We start from the raw sequence: 17,887 nt of genomic DNA on the forward strand, positions 1-17,887 counted from the left end.
GCAAGTGACATATAAAATTATTGCGTACACGCATCTCTGTGATATTGTCATACATTGTGTTAAAAAGTGTGGGTGTGCATTGTTGATTACATAATAGCATGCTAACGTATATCGTGGAGTTTATGAGATAAATACCTTGGAATATACAAACGTTTGAGGAAGGTTGAAAGACATAACTATCTGACATTTAAAAATACACAACATTGTATTCACAGCTTAGATTATATTAAGATATAATAGTTGATAGGCAAATTTTACTTACATATGTATGATTGTCATTTTATCAGCACAAAAGTTCAAGAACTGATTGGGGTGAAATTTGGGATTTTATCATACATTCGAGACACAAGTGACTTTTGACAAAAAGAATGTAATGAAAGAAGTGAAATCTATTTTACTATATTTTCTTATTCGATTATTAGAAACCTTATAAGACCTAAGTGGTAATATTCAATTTGGAATTTAATAATTTTACTTGCAATTTATTTAACATTTTTTTTATATTTCATTTAATTTATAGTGAATATTAATAACATATGAAGTTTTACATTGCGAATTATATAGAATATTCTAATACATAGGAATGGTTTAGATAATTATCAACACACTCATTCTGTTATTAAGAATAACAGACAATTTTCACTGCAATAGGAAACGGATGTTGTTTCATACACTTTGTTATAAAGTATTAAAAACTCTAATAAAACTTGCCAGACGTAATGTAGAGATGTTTTCAAATGATTATTGTTCCAGGTACCTTTATCGTTTAATATTAATTTATATACATAAATAACCAGGCTTACGCAAATATATTTGTGAATTTAAAGTTTTAATTTGTTCGCAATGTTTCAATAAAATGAACATAGTTTTATAAAAAAACATGGATAGCGAAACAAAAAAGTCATTGTTGAAAACGATATGAAAGAGAATTCAATAACAATGGAATACAAAATAATAACACGATAACCTCACACAAGAGAGCTTTGAAACACTGGGAAGTAATAATATAATAGTTGAGTAAAATTTTATCATATCAAATGTATATGCAATTTTTTATTTTTAAATTGATCCCATATACGAAATGATTGATAAATTAATGACAGACATCAGCAATTCGTAGATAAGTCTAAAATTAGTGTTACATAAAAGAGGTTAGGTGACAACATTATCTATATATAGAAAATTATTAACTAATCATATATTACCAGCAGATTTATCTCTGTAACCTAAATTTGGAGACAATTCAATTGATAATACCGTAATGAAAACAATAAAACGGTTCAAGAATATAAAAAAATGTATATTATCTAAGGTTAAAGATCAGAGAGCGTCTGACCCACATCATAGTTTAAATTGAGACATATTGTCTGGTTCCCATTTCCATTTTATCCATTTCATTAAATCGAATAAGACAATTACCTAATATGATTTTTTTTACAAAGATCAACCATCTCTCTTAACATTTCTTGTCTATTTCGTCACAAATCTGTTCTATACTCGATTAACTCAACAACAGTTATTGAAGATTCTCGTGTAATGACAAAAATATTGAAATTCGAGTATTGTAAAATTATGTAGGATTATAATTTTTACATGGAACAACAGTCACGGACAATTTATCTTCCACAACAAATTGTTACGAATCAAAAAATGTGGACACGTCAAAACTAGTTGGATTCTTACAAGACTTTCACAATACTATTGTGAATAAGATGTAGCATTAGCTTCTTTGTACTGACCCAAGCACGTGTGTTTCGACTACCGAGGAATTCTATCTTTTGTACCTATTATTTGCATACCAACTGGTTCCATCTATACGATATTAATCAAAGGTTTTATTAGTGAACATCAAAGAATAAATACAATAGTGAGATCTCTTATAAGGTACCCTCAATACCATTGTTACTTTTGTCAGAGGTTGATTTATGAACGGCCACTGTTGTTGGACCACTCGGTATTGTGTTGTCAGTTTTTGTTTGGGCCTCGCCGACATTGTGCTACCCCTTTGCTTTGGCCAGCTTCGATGCCTTTATTCACGCTGATCTCACTTTGAACCTCCTAATCTCAGGTACAATGCTCCGAGTTTGTGAATCAGATTTATACAAATTTGAATTGGTGTTAAACAAAAATCATCTTAGTATCCGTTAGCTATTATTTTTTAGGATAATAAGGATCTTATCAGAATTTACATTGTTTTTGTGTTATAATTACACATAAAATACAAGAGGATGAACATCTCCAGGTACGTAACTGACATGAAATTATTTTTTTATCTGGTGCATGGTAGTTTTTTACCACGCCTCGCAACCCTTTGTTGTCGCAATCAAGTCCTTGACCGTTTCACATTGTCCAACACAAAGGAGCGGCTGTGATTGAGCCTCATCCGTAATATTCATGCTTCGTTCCTCACATTCAAGACTCTGTACTCTCTTCCGAATCATTACGTTCTTTACCACCTTTGTCTGCTTCCCCCTTTATTACGCCATACAACATGTATACATCGCCTTTAATGGACATCGTATTCTAAGCTTCTGCGTCTTGATTGGCTTAATATTTTTTATCGTTATTTCTGATATTTGTAATATTTGCGTCATCAATACTAATGATTGCAACCGGCAACACAATACTTATTGTTGTGTAAGTTTATTTATTCGTTTTTTATTCGGAATCTACAACGTCATTATATTTAGTTAGTCTCCCGTCTAGTTTGGAAACAAACAATAAAATAATAATGTATGTCAAATAAATTGCGCGTTGCGTCTTGAATAGTTGTAAATAAAATATATGCCCAATAAACATGACGTTAAGATGAGCAGTTTGAATAGGCCACGGGTATTAATTAGTGTTTAAAATACGTGAATAATAGGTTTAACGTCTCTGTAGTTGTAAATTATTGCTAATGTAGCCGAAAACTGTTAAAATTATATATCAAATACTGTTTATTCTATATATTTATCCTCGAACTCGGCACGAGGAAGATGTAGTTTGTAAGACGTCTCTGTTTAGGCAAATCGAAATCGAAGCTATAAAAGTTTCATTATAATCTCAAAGATAACAGAACAGTTGTGTGATTGAACACTACGCATGAAGAGCGCATGTTCAACAAACGGACTTGAGAAGTGTACATATACGTGAACCAAACAATTACCTTCTCGTTATTTACGCGTAAATTGTAACTAATAAAAAATGTAGATATGAAGGGCTGGATCAATGACATTTATTTATATGGGATCATATCACAATATTTATATAAATATCCATGACCTCAATAATAATTATAATAAGTCTGTCTGGAACTTTCATATTTTAAGTATACCTATTCACAAACTAACAGTTACTACGAATAGCAATTTTACATTCTCCACCAGGTAAATTTAATAAATTTGATTGATTTGTAAAATTATAAATGTCTAAAATTTGTAGTGTAAAAGCTCCATAACATTCTATATCTGTACACAATCCAGTCATAAAATATTGCTCCAACAATAAAACAGAAGTGGATCGCGCTTCACTGGCAAAAGTGGTCATATTCTTAGAAGGATGAAGTTTTTATTACATTTACTGTTTAATTTCTAATCGAACAGTCAGATAGAGACGTTCCCAAATAAAAAAATTGTAAGCAACAACGAATTTTTTTTTGTAAATATTTTTATTTTCTACAATAGACACATCTGTGTTTAATGATCTCACCAACGTTATCTGTACATCGACAAAGAACAATGTAGTTATATCATTTAAACGAAATTAGTTCTTTATTATTGTTTCATTATGAATTATCGTCAGCATCACACATCTTTTTCTTTGAGCTGACACCGGTAGCATTTATCATGTTGCCTCTTATTGTTCAGAGATACGGTCAGCAACAAAAGTTATTTTAACAAAGAATTTTTTTATTAGATAGATTATATGGAATGCAACTAAATCATTTTTATATAACGATGTCAAATTAATGTGAATATTTTTTGATTATTAATGTTTCTAGCCGTGATAAATACGGAGTTATACACTGTTATGCATGCCAGAAGAAGGACTTAACAAGAAACATTAGTATGTCACAATAAAGTTTAATTGGTGTAAAATATTTTTAAAGTAATTGTTATACAATCCTTGATTATAAAAAAATGAAGCATCCGAAAACAATGTGATTCAAAGATACCCTCGGCATGTCTCAGATTATTAAAAAAACTTTCATATAATTAAACCGCCGATAGTTTATTTACTTTTGCCCAAAAAATTTAGTTAATGTTTCGTTTGAAATAAAAAAAGAGCGTTATATGAATTTTAAATGTGAATATACGTTATGTTGAAAATAAAAATTAAGGGTTCTTTTTCAATAAGAAGATGAGGACGTCAGTAAAAGTAATTTAATTTTGAATAGACATATCCTTTCTTCATCATAACAACAATATAATATGCGCTAAATTTAAAGACATTATTCAACCATTAAACAGTGTTAAATGTTAATACGCTATTAACAAGAAAGTAATTATACCGACACATAATAGAAGTGCAGCATTTATATTAAAACCTCGCTAAGTCTTGAATGAGAGTTATAATATTCGCGTCTAAACTAAAATAAACTAAAGCCGAACGGAAACGGCCGATATATTATTAGACACGACAATTCTATTATTTTTATTCGTAACCCATCTCGGAGATTTGCCCATAAATCTGAGACATATCCTCCATGTGAAGATTCCTAGAACTAATATCATGGAATATTTCACACCCAATTAGGTAAGAATGTTGATATAAATTTCAATATTCTGTTTTGGTAAAAACTTGATATATATATTTCATAGTTTCTAATACATCATGATTCATCTAGACTTGACGTCACGGAAATTCATGTCCACTCTGGGTTTGCTATAATTACGTACCGTTTGTGCGATTTTATATTCAGATATCATTTGGTTTTGTATTTTTAAAACAAATATTTTACTGATAAACAGAAAAAAGTTTCAAGTCTTGATGCTAAACGAAAACACCATTATTATAAGCAAATCTGTTTAAATCCTCTGTAGTGTCATTTATTAGCAGAGTAACATGTGTTTAGGTTCATGCGTTAGTGGTAGACCGATGTCGCCATTATGACCGGGAACATATCTCACTCGAGCCGCAACGCATTATTTATCAGGAACACCATTCTGTTCATTGTTTCATAATAAAACATTAATTTTGTCAACGGTCTCCATGGCTGAACGCGATACTCCAATATTAGAACTTCCGTTGACATTACCACGAGAAAACGTCGCCATCCTATAAATCTAATTCTTTATCTTCAACCGCGACTGTGCAGACAACCTAAGAATTTACTGAGAAAATAAATTGACATTCGCAAATGACATCTTCTGCAGTCCTATGTTATTTCAACAACGGTTTTGAACACATGCAAATCTTGTACAATATTCAATAAAAACAAAAGACCCTTTTGCAAGAATAGTAAACAAAAAATTAAAACCACGTGCATCTAAAATGAAGCAAAAAGGTCAACAATATGCCTAATCTAAAATCCATGTCACAGGCTAAAGGTTAAGGAAGGTTGTACAAAAAAATCATCTCAAACGAGATGTGTTCCTGTGAAATCGACCGTAATTCCAACCATGTCCGAGCGAAATTGTATTCTGATTCGTGAGTCATAAGGCCTAAAATTAAACGTAGGATGTAGTTAGATTTTAAAGCGGTATTGTTCGTACCTTAGGGAGTAGTGACAACAGATTTTTGTCTTTTTTCAGTTAACATATGGCATCGCAATCCTGGACGATATGTGACACATGTGTCGGTTTTAGGTTACTTCACAATAATGACTGCCTCTTCAAAGTTTCTCATATCTCGAGCGTCCATTATATTTCATGTTTTGGGATTCCAATTTCTACAACAGTGTCAATGATCTCTATTTTTCTTTGATGTTTTCGTTTAAACTATTTGGCTGTAATCGAGACTACATAAAGCTCTTTGGATTGGCATTCGATTATCAGCAGGTGACATTAAAACAGCTGCTTATTTTCCAGTTAATTGGCCATCAGGTAATCCACTGAAATAGCTTCCCTACGTCACTGAGTAGAGTATTATCGCCGTGCTTTTTACGGCTACAACAAAAGCAATAAATCGTGCAGGCGCTGCAACTGAATAAGTAATTCTAAACCGAAAAGCCACTGAAACTTATCTGACCAATAAATTGAGTTGGGCCATAAATAGAACTATAAAAATTATTTTACGATATACGAGTGAGATACATTAAGACAATGTTACGCACACATTTCACAATGGGTACATTATGGTTTAATTGATTTGGCCACAATGGCCTTTATGCGGCCGGTCGTTCCTACAAAGATATTATTGTCTATGGCTGGGCAGACGTCTGGTAACACTTGACCAGAGACAAAATGGCTTTGTGATGTTTGCCCGAAAGGCGCCATCCGTAATTCAATATGGAGTCTAATTAATGCAGTCTGATTTTGGAATACATTCAGCTTGTTAACTTTAAATTAGGCTTCTGTTCTTTACCGAGATAACAACTCGAATAAAAGCGAAGACAGTTTCATAATAATTTGAGCAGTAGACAAAAAGACCACAGTATAATTTGTTATGGAAATAGGAATTATTAATTAATATTATTACACCATAAATAGCATTACATGCGCATTGGAGCAAAGATGAACGTGATTTCTATATAATTATAGATCTGGTGATATTTAAGTGACAGTTAAAAGTAAACATGTTCCAGTGCGGACATCTGTTTGTTTGTTAAAGGAAAAATGGCGGCCGGAACAAAATCCGATTGACATATTGCTTCTGTATTGTATTCGGATTGATTTAGAATGGGATAATTATAAAGTTAAAAAAATATAGTTTCTTTAAAACATCGATGTTTTGACATTTCGCAACCAAACAATTTGTCGTGATTTATTAATATGTTTCTGTAATTTTCTAAATATAAATTTGTAAGTACTGATTTTTTTTTATTTTAAACATTGTAAAAAAATGTCATAATATTAAGACTATTCTTATATATAACGATACAATTTATATCAATATAATATGATTATCTTAAATCTTATTGGCGAACATTTATAAATTTCATACAAATTTTTATCTGAACCATAGACGATATCGATTAAAATATTAAAGAAAATCATCAAAAGATTAAATTATGTTTATAAATTACGTTAGAATACCTGTTCACGAGATAATATCATAAAACGCGATATTCCGACAAAGAGAACACATTGTTAGACACGTCCTGTATCCTGCATATTTTTAATAGTTCAATGTACAAACTCATAAAATCTTTATTATAAATAAAAATAGTTAATTTTATGGTTCGCTACGATTATAATAACGTTTGTTGTGGACTTCCGAGGATTTATCTTTATGTAGTGATGTTATGTAACCGGACTGTAAGAATTAATTCGCTTGACAGATAGATGGTAAAATATTTAAATTTAGTACGAAAAACTTATAAAATCAATGATAATTATTTAAATAGTTGCCAGTTAAGAATAATTATTAGTGTATAAGTAAATTAATGCTCAACAATATAAAAACGCTGGTAAAGAAAAATGTCAATAAATACAATGTATTTGTTATTTATTGTTAATGATTTATAAAAAAAATGACAAAACGATATTAGAAATTGGATATTTTGGCCAGATGTCGTAATGCACTGCATGTGGGACATTCGTTTTCAAGAGGTACGGGATACCATTTTATGTCGCAAAATTTCAACCTTGCATCATAAGTAAAAAAAAAAAATTTAATGTCAAACACTTTTAGTGATTTATTATTTTTACTCGTCTACATAGTTTCAATTTATTTAATTAATGTTAAATAATAGAATTGAGTAATTTAATTATGTTTTCAGTACTAATTTTGATGCAAGCACTTAAATTAATATTGAAATGGAACGAAAACTTCATTTTCACAGAAAGATACGAAGGTAAGACTTTTGAATTCCATGTTATAGTGTTTTATTCAATTAGATGACAGATTTAAAACGATGACACTACCGTTGTCAAGTCGATAGTTGAGATTCTTATTAAGAGCACTCACCAAATCTTGTTCCCAAACGCTCAATCGTTACGAACCCTTTTTCATATACAAGCAATATACACGTGCATCATTGTAAAGGTGCTATAATGGGTATTTCCTCTTGAATACGTTTGACAATTGCACAGGATATTCTTTATTTTCTCGATCCAGTCTTAGAGCAAAAGAGCACGTAAGGCAGGTACTACACAGGGGCGTACAACGTAATACGATAACGTAGCTTCTTGTATTATAATTTCTTATTTTATTTGTGTGAATTGAATTTTAATACCATTATAAAGTTATTTAAATTTATTATAATGTAACAAGTAAGATTGTTTCCTTTAGGTTTCTATTTAATTTGTTTGCTAGCTTTGTCATGGGAAACTAAAATTTAGGACTTTTAGAAGGATTTCATATTTATCGTAGCATACAAATTAATTTTTTTTGTGTGTCTAATAATGACAGTCATTAATGTTATTTCTCTCGCGGGTAGGAGCATAGGAAAATTACTTAAAAAATATCTTTTTAGCGATTACGATTTGACTTTATTATTATCAAGTATTTTTTTGACCATAATATTTTTTATAATTTAAAGTTATTTCATACGAAAGCCTACACATATCTGTACCTATTTTGTTTATGATGCATTCATTAATGTTTATTGGCATGTAAGTATGTACAAAACTTGTATGGCAAATAGATTTTGTTTTCAACAAAGGCTATTCAAATTCACTTTCCACCAGCACTATGGTGTAATGCGATTGTTCAATCAAACACGTGCTAAACCAAGGGTTCCGGGTAACAAAGGGTTTAAGAGTTGGTAGCTTTTGTCAACTGAATGTCAAGATTAGGGTTGAAGCCAGTAGGAAATATCGATGAATTAGTTCAAGACTTCTTAAATTGAAAGTTTGATTTTAAATACCTTTGAGCAAGTAAAGAAAAATTATGTCAACCTACTACTGAATTGATATTAGTCTAATTTGGGTTCGACTGTGTTCAAAATCTAAAATTTTATAAAATAAATGGACAATGTTTCGTCTTTGTTAACTTCAAGGTTGTAACCTTATTTATAACAGAAGTAATCTGACGATTTGAACTGGGTCTGTGTCGGAGCGGAAAAAAATTTCGAGCTTCGTAATATAGGATTCAAATTACATAAATTTGTATTGTTGTTGGTTTGTATCGGGGATGAAAATGGGTGAACTTTTAAGGGGAAGCGAAATAGAATTAAGGAAGTGTCGTGACAATAATTGGCCAATCAGCGTTCATTCTAAACAAATTTTTCGAAAGACGGAATTTATATTAATATTATAATTTTTTTTCACATCTCGATTTTTAATAATAATAATAATAATAATATATTTTTATTTTTGGCACACGGTTTGCTTTATTCACGTTTAAATCTAAAAGCTACATATCGAATTTTTGCCACTTTTAAACGAGACCTATTGTAACGAAAACTATTTTTATAAAAAAACAACCTAATTGAATTTTTCTTGCAAATATATTTGTTATTCCTTATAAATTAAAAATATTGTACTATTTATTTAATTTGTTAAGATGAATGTATTAATAATTCTAAAAACAAATTTTTTCTATTTTCTTTTCATTTTTCTACAAAGAAGAATTAAGTTAAGACGTGATGGGGATTAAAGCCAGGAAGCCATTACAGCTATAAGACCTATGACAATGGCGTACGTGACAGATATACCGACATTTTACGTATATATGTCTACACATACGCTTAATATTTACAAGACTATATATAAATTTGTAAATCTACAATCTACTGGATACATACACAAATAAAGGCAAATCTTTTTATTGTGTATCTTCCCTTTTCTCATTTTAAGTTCAAAAATTTTAGGTTTAAAAAAGTAGCAACAAAAACGAAATCCAAACTAGATGCCTATTACAGATCTAAAGAAAAATGTTTTATAATATTCAAAAATATCAATAAAATTAATATACACAGCGTATTTCAGGTGGGTAAGTAATAAAATAATTATGATGTTCACAAGCGAGTTTATATTGCACCAATAAATAGCAAAATCAAACGAACAGGCAATAACATACGTGTAACGTATCGCTCGACCATCATCATAAACCTATTTACTTTGGTTTCAACTTATGGAAGATAGTTCCGGACTTGGTGTTTTTCATACTATATACAAATCAGCTACCGGTAAATAAATTCGTTCGGTACAACTCCGGTCTCCACCTACAAACTGCCGTACCGTAAGTAATGACGTAACACGCCTTAAGCGGTCGTCAACCTGAACATAACACTCCATTAGAGCTGGAATCGTAAACTTTTAAAACGCCATAACCGACCACAATGTAACTAAAACAACCACATCCTATTGATTTTTTAGAACTCCATAAATTTGTTATTAAATACCGCATCTTCGCTTGTTTATTTCTTACATATCTTTGACGTTTTCTATTTAGTAAATCTGTTCGGTTAGAGAGTTACAATTTTTTTTTAATATCCACAGCATCCGCTTCGCGTGCTAGGGTTTATATTTGATTGGATTTACGACTGTTTTCATTGCGGGCACTGTTTAATATAAATATTCTGGACGGTTTCCTGTTGGCCGGTATGAAAAAATATATAGGTAACAATAGTATTAAATAATAATTATGAAATATTTTACAATTGGAACCCATATGCTTGTTAACTTACAAGAACTGTTAGAAACGACTCGCTAACAGCGGGAAGTACAAAAATATATCGTAGACGGATCATATATTAAACGATTATTTTATAAACAAGTTTTCATGACATTGGGCCTAGACTGATGATAATGAACCTATTTTAATGTAAATTTGTTTTGAGCTTGAAATAATAACAATGCAAATTTTTCAAGACTCGCACGAGCTTATAGTTCAGTCCATAAAAAACTACTTAGTATGAAATGAAAATAATTTCGATGGAAAAAAAATGAAAGTAACCATATTTCGTCTTCATCGAACGCTTGTTGATAATACAATTTTATTACTCGGGTTAATTTCTTTTGTGTTGGATTACGGCTAAAGTGGATTAAGATTAAATTAAGTACGCTATAAAATTTTGTTGTTTTCTTTGGTATATAAAAAAAGGGTATTAATAATGGGAGAAATTAAGATCTACATACAAACATGCCGATAATTTTTATGAAACCTATTACTAATCTAACCCAACCAACAGAAGTTGTTATCACCGAATATATTAAACGAAATATCAATTACTTTAAATGTGAAATAAGAATCGTTTATAAAAGCTTTTTCACATCATTAGACATAGAAGATTTTATACAGAATTATAATAAATATAATCTTATATTATTTCGTTATGTTAATACATAATTTATACGATTATAGAAAAGTTTTCGGTCAAACCATCCATGATTATTTTGATATACGATGCACAGAACGTTCGTGACCACATAAACCAAGAACCAGATATACGGATATAAATAAAATTATATGTCATTAACATTTAAATTATTTTATATTATCTAATGGAGGTTTGATTTACGTTGTTTTGTTCATAGGAACACAATGAATTAATTTCACCTAGACGTGATACTTACACATATCGTCATATATTATTATTTAACGATGCTATTGAAATTTTATAACAAAACCTCAGCGTAATTACGAGAGTTTTATCAAAAGAATTTTAAATATACGGAATATATGCGAAACGATTGTAATTATTGTCTCATACACGCGACGCCGGGAGGTCCGTTTAGTGTTTGTCACCAGATATTATATGGAAAACGATGTTTATGAATACAATAAAGATGCATATAATAACATACATTAAAGTTACCGTTTCTTAAATGATGTTGGAAAGCCATAGAATGTATTTAATTTTCATTCATTTCGTGTCACGTAATATTAATGACTATATATAATATAATAATATCTTAACACATTATTATTAGTTGTAAAATTAGGACTTGAATGCTATAGAAGAAGAAGTTTTAAAATATATTTCATAACGTTGCTACAAATATAATTATAATATCGATGTTCTAAATGAGACTTTGTTGGAAAATTAAAGAAGATAATAGTTCTAGTCTTAATTTCAATTAAAAATATTTATTCGTTACTATTATGGCTATGATATTAACAGGGTACTATCATTGAAAAGTTAAATCTATTCTAGTGGATCTATCTATGACTATTTAAATTTAAATAATTTTCTATGGTCATAAATAGCAAAGCCTCACTGTAATTTTCCTTGTTTTGGCATGGAACGTGATTTTTACGTAGATTATTCTTATATGATTAGATTTCTGAAGAAATTTTAATATTAAAAAATATTTAGCGCTGTGTTGAATGGGTTATAAAATAATGTCACCTACCTTCGAGTGCGTTACCATCGTTCCTCTCGCCTGTGGATACATCAGTGTAACAAAATAAAAACGTGTATAAGAAAAAAAAACAAATAAAAACTAAGTAAATTACACACGTCAGTTCCTATCACAAGGGTTCTTTGGCATCATTCACAATCCAGTCCGAAGTCACAGAGGTAATGCACACATGAAAATACGAAGTATAGTCCAAACAAATACGTTACACGCGATCGTGTCGGTAACGATCTGAACGTACGTCCGTTCGTGTCGCACGTTCGGCACACAATGCTGCAGATCGAAGCTGTTCGACAATACGCGCGCGCTACAATGACGGCCGCCCCGCGCCGCGCGACAAGGACGCTACAACCAATGTCACTGCCCTACGGACAATAACTAGCTACCATGCAACATGACACCCACCTATCACATCATACATACCACTCAACTTGAAGAATAAAACGTTTGAGACCCATCACAGAATAGATGGAAACCATTAAGAAATCAACTGAAAATCAATTGTCTACGTAATAACAACTCGGTTCTTACAAAAGCATAATTCCGTCCTGTTCTAGCGGATGACAGTGTGTGTGTGTTATACCACTCTCGCTCGCTACTGTGTCATCTGTCCGAGATGGTGATGCTGCGTCCCTCTCTAAGCTCCGCCCTCCTCTGTACCACACAGCCATGGTGTGGTGGTGTGGGTCTCGGTGAACAGCCTGGTATTGTGGCGTTTCGCACACCACAGACATTCAGGTGGGTGTGCGCCTTCATGAGGGCGTTTAAAAAGTCGATACAATCGCTCTTATATTTGTATTTGCGAAGAAAATTTTCTTTATTCAGATGGGTGATGCTGGGCGTATTGTTAGCGAGGCGTGGCTAGATGGAGAATATCCATTGTGATGCTGGCACAATCCATTGTCACCAACGTACTTTCCCATAGGAGCGGCTCATTGTAACGCGATGCGACTGACGGATATATTTAGCGACGGCTTCCAGACAATACGTTAGCGTATAAAAAAATATGAACGTGAATTGTCCTCTTTTAATGGGACAAGCATTCATTGAACTGGTTCGTTTTATAATCAGACAATATGGGTATGTAAATTCGGATGTTTTATACATGTATTTAATGTAATGTTATCTGGTTCTTAAATTTGTGTGATCTGTAATCAACACGGCCGGGCTGTAACCTCGAAACGTCAAATGCTTGTTTGTGTCCAAAATAGATTTATTATTATTGCCAGCTGATGGCACTGTACTCAAAATATAATAAAAAAATATATAAATTAGGAAAATGTAATCCCATTGATATGATAGACAGTATTAAGAAATAAAATATTTTGTAAATTCCAATAAAAAAAAAAAAAAACATTTACACATTTAAAAACACAATGACCTACATTATTAGCCCAGGTGTGTCTTGGGGCAGAGCACCCTCACTGAGAATTTGTAAACTAAATCCCTATTAGCCTTAAAATCTATCTAGATCTTCCAATTGATATATTTAGTTTCGTTACAATAAAGATAAGCCAGAACCAAAACTTATAATCATCAAATAAATGACAAAGTTCAAAGTACCTTCCGAAGTTTTGTGGGGGCAATTACTTGATTGCTTTTTGTTTTGTTTGCTATTCGAGATTGCTACCTCATGTTAACGTTACCGTAACATTATGTTATCTAAATGATACGATGTTTATATTTAGGTATTTCATGAATTTAAAATACCTAATTATCACATTTTTTTATATTGATATTGACTTTAAGGTGAGTTTTCATGGAAATTTAATTTTGTTGACATTTTAAAAAAAACTTTTTTTTTTGGAAAAATTAACTCCGAAATATATTTCACATTTCGGTTAACCTACATATAACTTCATTTATTCTAGAATCATCAAGTAATTAATAACTATCATTAAAAACAAATAATTTATCTGTAAAGTTGGATAGCTTTAACCAAAATTAACAAGTCCATGGAACCCTCGACCTTTGCACCCCCAAGTTACTTCATTTCGATCAACTTTGATATCTAACCAGTGATTTTAACATATTTGTTCTTCAAACGAACGCTTTGGGTCATTTTAGTTCATAATAGTACAAAGTTACGAGGCTATTTGGTAAGTTACGTTTGGTTTTATTAGATACATCAACGATTTTGATCTTCCCAATTTCTCATGGTTTCTTAAATAGAATAATATACGAGTGATAATAGGTTAGCTTTTTAATACATCTGATACTCAAATGGGTCCATTAGCGCGCTAATCATTAATATCAAGCTGGCGATATTTCGTGGACCGTACTTATGGCCGTTTCACTTAGTTTTAATGACGCTTTTACTGGAAAAAATATAACGAAAAACCATTTACACCACTTAAAAAGTGGAAGTTTTTAACTTCACCGTTTACGTGTGATGTGTTTTTTTTTTATGGTGTGTTATTTATACTAAGTAACGCTGAGCGATTTTTTTTCCACGACTAACTCGATTTATTGTTGTCGTACACTCAAAGAGCTTTATATTTACCCGCTTCTGGATTTTTTCGTTTCAGCGTATCCTCATTTATTTCTGCTGTCTAGTAAGATGTTTGATACATTTACTATAATAGGAAGAATCAAATTATGCGACATATTACTATAGTTTATTTTGAATTTATGTCATATTATAAAAATTTCGTAGTTCATTATATTGTATTGTCATCGAGCAAATCGTCCAAGCTGGGCGTTTCGTGACAATAGAGTATTGTGCGGGCGTGGTCCATTGTAACCGCCGCCAATGGGAGCGCCGCTATCAACAATAGCTCTCCATTGGAATGAACGAACGACTCTATTGTGATTGGTGTTATAGGGTAGAGTATGTAGAGTATGAATTTGGAACAGCGTCACATTGATGTTAGTAGGTATTGTTTATGAAGGTATAAAACATACATACTGAAAAATTATAGTTTGATATCTATGATTAGGTTTAAAGCAATAAATACTCATAGAGAATACGTGTCGGTTTTGAATTAATTTTAAGGTATACGCGAGAATAAAGTCTCTATCATTACAAAGTATGTATAAACATCTTGATATATTTATCTATTTTTATTATTCCAAGTTATCTGACGGTTATTTATATTAAATGTAAAATAACTAGTAAAATTAACTTAAACGTCAAGTGTTCAATGCTCTATGTACAATCGTGTTGATATTTACCTAACCGATATATATTTTTATATGTGAATTGAATTTATTATTTAATATATTTTAAAATTCGTATGTATTTAAATTATTATATAAAACATTTGTAAATAAGTGAAATATGTTACGTGTGCATGACTAAGAAAATTTGAAAATTTTTTTTTTTTGTTAAATATAGTGTAATTTGTGATACTCATATAATTATAATATTGTATAAAATGAAATAATATATTTAACACAATTAGATATTATTGTTAATTTTATGTTTTTCACACGACGATACATCGCTCATTACAGAGCGTATCTGAGACCGGATGTTGGGAACAGGTGTCGCTGACTGTCCAACACGACCATCATAAAATGAACCCTATCACAAAGCACTAAGATTAATTATACGACCCAAAATAGACTTTATTGCCGGGCACTAAGATTTATGTCGTGGTAATTAGGTTCGAAAGCTCAGAAATTTTGTTTCCGTAATAACTGTTTTACGTGGTTTATTATATCTAATGTATTTGTGTTATGCTACGTGTGTATCTTTGATTGATATCAAAAAAATACTGTTACATTAAATTAACAGTAATCATCCGAAATATATGACTTTTACATATTTGAGAATAAAATTTGATTGGACATAGAAAATAGCATGTATGTATATATCAATGAATTTAGAAGATCATTTGAATGTTTTCAACGGAATATATTGATATAGAGACACATAGCCTGTATATTATATAGTATATTTTAATAACCACCCACATTTCAACAGACAAACGACAGAACGTTTGAAACTGATCCCCCACCAACATAATGCACTATCTGGGGTCTTTCAAAATGGACAATATGTAACATTTAACAGCAGCACAAACTTCTTCATGCACACGTAGTTGTGTTATTGCTTTATAATAAGGTTGAGTTTTATATATTTGAGTTTTATGATAATGTTGTCTGTAAGTCTTTGTAGACATGTGCCCTCCTTTCCACCCAAACCCCCCAGCATCTTGGAAATGCTTAGTTTCGCTTCTATAGACATTTTGTTTGTCCCTTATTCTTGGTCCCAGCTTTCGTTCGGAGATAGGTCTTTTATGAGACTCACAAAAGAGCTTTTGATGTTTATTTTTTCTTATTCAAAGCGTTCTCTTTATTTAGAGTGTAGTATTAGATAATATTACGTATATTTTGTTAATTCATTAGTATTTTTAATGTTTTTCATTCGTTACGTTATATCTGAAAAGACTATTTTTATCGTAAATTATTTAGGTATTTCTTTTAAATGATTTTCGATATATATATGTGAATTTTATTTTGAAGACGTAATGTTATATAATAGTAATTATTATATATTCTATTAAAGGAAATGCACTTTTACATGTAATATCACCCTTCAGCTATAATCAATATGTATATTTGTATAGGTATGTTTGTATTTTAGTAGATTCGAGTTAAAATAAAAATAAAAGTAACAGAAGCTAGAGCGAAGGGAAATGTAACAAGTGGAAGAAGAGCAGTCCGCTTTTGTGTTAGACTCTTGTAAGGACAGAAGAAAAATATTAATTATATAATAAACATATTTTACATTAAATATTTATTACGATAAGTATAGTTATTTATTTATTTATTCACAGATATTCCGTTTTACAGAAACCTAGAAATAATCCCATTTAACTATAATAAAGTATAAACAAATGATACATTTAAGAGATTTAAAGATTTATCCAATAACAAAATTGTTTTATGACCCGTCAGCATAAATAGTATTCCAAGCTGAGCTATATATCAAACGCATTTTAAAATAAAACTATTTATACGAATACCTCATTTACAAAGGAATCTGCGAATGACATATGAAGAAGATGTCGCTCGAATTTAACAAATACTAGACGAATGCTGTGATTTTGTCTACGTATTTGGTTTTGGTTGCTCATTGTGACAATGTCGCTTTTTTAATCCAGATTTTAGTAAAACAATGACAGGTTTCACGAAAATTTTTCAGCCAAATTTGTGTTACCGAGTAACAAACATACATGCATACGTTCATTATAGCCTCCGAATTATAGTAATCATTAATTTTTTTTTTGCCATCGGTACAACAAAGATGAGTTGGAACTCGGGGACGCGAAATTAAGAGACACTTTGTGTTGATTCATAAAGGAATGTGTACAGTATACGTAATTGACTAGGTATATATAGCATTGTACCTATATATATCCAGCGACTGATAAATATACGCCTAGTTAAACCTAGGTTTTCTAATGGCACACACCTATTTATATCTAGATATACTTGATATTTTGTTATTTAGTTTTAGAATTGCTGTTGAAAATATTGTTTCCGGT

The 17,887-nt window shown here is 30.9% G+C and overlaps 1 protein-coding gene across 3 annotated transcripts in view; it reads right to left on the reverse strand.

Annotated features, from left to right (window-relative positions):
• The window catches only part of LOC116774412 (transcription factor Sox-5), a 139,540-nt gene that overhangs the window by 50,916 nt on the left and 70,737 nt on the right, over nt 1–17,887 (reverse strand). The window contains exons 1-2 of one of the 3 annotated variants that reach the window (XM_061524872.1): nt 12,494–12,674; nt 12,387–12,416 (exon numbers count right to left, since the gene is read on the reverse strand). The exons of 1 other annotated variant lie outside the window; for it this stretch is intronic. The gene's annotated coding sequence lies outside the window, so the exon portion shown is untranslated. Of the gene's footprint in view, nt 1–12,386; nt 12,675–17,887 lie in introns of those variants that run through there. One more of the 3 variants, XM_032667140.2, reaches the window with a different exon arrangement.

The sequence above is a fragment of the Danaus plexippus genome, chromosome 26 (genome assembly GCF_018135715.1).
Source record: "Danaus plexippus chromosome 26, MEX_DaPlex, whole genome shotgun sequence".
Taxonomy (NCBI): domain Eukaryota; kingdom Metazoa; phylum Arthropoda; class Insecta; order Lepidoptera; family Nymphalidae; genus Danaus; species Danaus plexippus.